Source organism: Pinus tabuliformis, chromosome 3_2 (genome assembly GCF_031772625.1).
Source record: "Pinus tabuliformis cultivar Carrire ecotype Pingquan chromosome 3_2, CPIR1, whole genome shotgun sequence".
Taxonomy (NCBI): Eukaryota; Viridiplantae; Streptophyta; class Pinopsida; order Pinales; family Pinaceae; genus Pinus; species Pinus tabuliformis.
The window spans coordinates 1,107,682,686-1,107,686,830 of NC_142302.1; positions in this window are offsets into that span (position 1 = coordinate 1,107,682,686).

Below are 4,145 nucleotides of genomic sequence, written 5' to 3' on the forward strand. Positions count from 1 at the left end.
TAGAGAAGGAAGCTGATAGAACCATGGTGAGCAGTTTCAAAGGGGTAGGGTTAAACATGGTTGTGCTCCCTCAGGAGATGCTTTACCTCTTACATGATGGAATCACTACAGAACTTCAGGCTAGGGAGAGTCATGCTTTACAGGTGATGAGTGAGCAATGCATCAACATTGGACAGTTGGCCTCCAGCACAATGAGGTAGTGGACCAGAATATGCAAATAATGTAGGTTGTGGAGGAAGCCTGTCGAATGGTCCTGGAGTTGCACATTCAGGTAGAACCGGTGGAGGTCCACATCCAAAAATTGGCCACAGGGGTGAGCGACGCAAGATCAGAGATGGCTAGTGTTCATCTGGAGTTGAGCCTATAGGTCACAGAATTGTAGTTGAAGTCTCAGCCTTCAACTCCGCTGGAGATCAGGGAACAACACCCCACTTCTCTTATAGCAGCAACAACGAAGGTTGACAGTGCAGTGACAGACTCCATGCATCTATTTGAACAGTCATTGGAGGTCCTAAATGCCTTGCAGGAGGACCTGAATGTAGAGTGCCTAGAGATAGAGGCACATGAGCCGTGACAAAAGTATGACGAAGTAAAAGGGACCGTGCATATGGTTTTCCTTACACAGAGGCTTGCAAGGTTGCACGAGGCAAAGGCACTCAAGGAACAGGTGGATGTCGCTTGACATAAGGAAGGAGTCTTGAAAGCATGACTACAGCCATGGATTGATGAGGCTTACATGATCACAGTATCCATTTAAGGGAAGCTTGTGAAACTACATGCAGCACATTAGAATATTCAGAGTAGCAGTTCAGCAGCAGTCACCAAACAGTGCGTGGAAGAAGTCCAATAGGTAGCTGCTCAGTGCGCTGCCAACTTGTGATGATACAAACAGAGCAAGGAGGTCTTTGGGCCAAGATCTCCACACCTATAGAGTGACTTGAGGGAGAGTCAAGATGTTTGTGTTGGGGGCCTGTTGGGCGCAAGATCACCAAATGGGGGTTTTAGGGCTTAAAGCCCATATTTTGGTCCAACTTTTGTAATCATAATGTAAAGACTCTACATTTTGTGGTCGCGGAGGGCATAGTTGTTTAAGTTTCATAAGGTTTTCCACCCTTATTTTGATAATGTAATGTCAATTCTAAATAATCACGAATCTCTAAGTAGTTAAGGCATCAATGAAGACAATGAAGAATGATATGATGTATGAGAGATAGCTCTGAGTAGAATTCCAATTTTGGGTCATAACGTAGGTAGAGGCTCTACAGCTGAGTTTGTAGAGGCCTAGAATTCTGCAACTGAGTGTGCAGAGGCCTCGAAGTTCGTGGCTGAGAGCGTAGAGGCCTACAAGCCTGCAGCTGAGTGCGCAGACCCCTGCAGCTGAGTGTTCAGGGTGAGTCGACTTTTTAATCATCTGGAAGTATCAATAAAGAGAAGTATTCTATAATTTCTGTGTCATTATTTCCTATTTATGCATCTGTTATATTGGGTATGAATTTCACCTTTAATGCTTATATGATGCGCGAATGTGTATAATTGTATTTGTTAAGTAAATGCATGTAAGAACAACTATGTACGCGAAGTTAACTATTATTTGTTGATAATATAAGTAAGATACTTAGTATAGTTTGGGAAATATCACAATTCGCTACCCTAGTAGTGCAAAAGCATATCAACCCCTGGTTAGGGCTGCACGGAAGTTGATTGTAACATTTCACGAAGGTACTGAAGGGTAGAACAGAGGGATAAGTAACATGCGCGAAGGTAGGTATAGTTGAAATAAACTGACATCACATACATCTCAAGGGTGTGGAAACTTGGTTCCAGCATCCCCCCATACTACTTTGAGTGACACTTCAGTCCACGCTCCACGAGCTAATGCCGAAAGGGCCAGTAGTGTAGGGCTTTGTTTGTCTAACTAACACTGAACCTAGGTCAGGCCCCCACAAGCCAAGACCCATAGAGTATGAATTTACACACTTTGACTATTAACCCAACCATTATGAATGCGAAAGGGAATTTTACTACTTGGAGCATTTGGAGGGCCCAAAAGTTTTCCAAGAAGATTGAACTATAAATTCCAAGGCTTTGAAGTTCATTTATTTTGAATGATCACTCTTTATGGTGTCCTCATACTACTTTATGAAATAAAAGTCAAGATAACATGGTTCTTGGTCCTTTGATTTTTTAAAAGAGGCATTAACAATATCAAAGACACTTTTGATGCTCAGACATGTGAATGTGTTCCTTTCCCTACGTAGAAAGAAAGTTCAAGATAGCTAATCTTCATAGACATGTCATCAAGTAGGTGAAGGTGATCATCCTCACCTTAATCTTCATGAAATTATGCTCGCAATCCTGTACAACCTACTGGATGGATTGGAATTGGAACTAGCTTGAGGCCTTTACAAAATGCATGCCAATGAATAATGGTCACTATGTTATGCCAGAAAATAAAACTGGAGAAATTTTTTCTCCTAGAGGTTATCCACATGGGCATGTAATACTCACTACAAAACCAAGTTGAATGTAAGTGGACAGTGAGAGTGGTTCCCTTTCCATGCTACCTTTCAGTTTTCCATGATTGTTTATCATTCTTATCTAAGTGTTACAAATCAAGACGGAGCAGATCTATGCCTAAAGAAGGACTTTAAAATAAGTTGTTTCATATCTTGAAGAAGTTAAATGGTGATCTTCTCCAGATATTAGACTGTCAAGTTGCACAATCTACAATTAAAACACAGTCATTACTAACTACTTCTTCCACTTGTTGAATAGTTTAGTCCATAAGTTTCATTACGTAAGTAACTTCATGTAAAACTTGTATTATAGTGTTTGTGGGGTACCTCTACTCCATATAAAATCTTGTTTCCAATCCAATAACACAATTTTTAGAACACGGAGTAATGGAAATATAAGAGAGACGGGGATTGCATCAAGTGTTTTGGTTACAGATTTATGTATCATTAACATAATGAAGAGTTAAAAATAAGAAACTTGATCAATAGTAAATATCAACAACATTTACCTTTGGAATGTCAAGTGCATCCATTAAAATGTTTGAAAAGATTTTGTAAAAATGGAGGAAAGACAAGAAAGGAAATATTCGCACAAAGTTTAAGGAAAATAAGGAAGAGAAGTTGGGTAAAATTAAACTTAATGTCTACCTTTATAAAATCTACTATATCCCCTGTTGATTTCCATAACTCCACCATAGAGAAAGATGGTGCAACTTCAATAACCTGCAGAAACATTCATTGCTTTCTGTTTAATTTCACCTTTATTTTAAGATTTCAAAATTGGAATTATGGATATGATATGCATGTACTCTATATTTCTTCATGTAATATGAATTAAGTTCAATAAATTCAATAGTCTATGTGCTCCTGTGGATGAAGCGCAATATTATATATCATATTGTAAAGGAATTGCCGTAAAACCTGACCTCTGTTAACACGAATAAATATGAACCCTTCACAATCTGTTTGGCTTCATGAATCTTTATCTATCATCAAATTTAACAAGACAATTATTTTCACGAACATATTTTCTTTCAACCATGGAAGGAATATTACTCAGATTTTATGGCGTATAAAACAAGGATGAAGAAAATGAAAGTCTAAACAGAGGATAAACCAGATATACTAAACTGTTATTAGAACTAGTAACTTTCTAAGGATAAGTAATGTAGGAGTTCAATGTCCTTATATGTCTATTACTAACCCATTTATGTATGGTTTGGAATATGGATTCAATCATGACAGCACTTAGAGTAGCTAGAATTTTGGCAGAAAGATGGTTGCCAACAAGGAAGATCACACCGGTCTTCCATAACAAAATATTTGAAACCCAAATGAATGAAACTGACATAAAGCATCTAAAAAAATTCCCTAGACCTTTCTATCAAAAAATATTTCAATTAGTGAATTCCATTTATACATTACCATGTTTCAAATTTTATGCACTGTAGACCACAATGATCCCCAAATAGTTTTAAAAAAAAATGCATCTTAAAGGAATGAAAAACGTCAAAAGAAGACCATTGATTTCTCTATTCAACAATCTTTCCATTCAATTGATTTTTCTTCATAAGAAAATGTAAAAATGCATGCGCTTTAATGCATATTTCATTCTCATACATTAGAAAA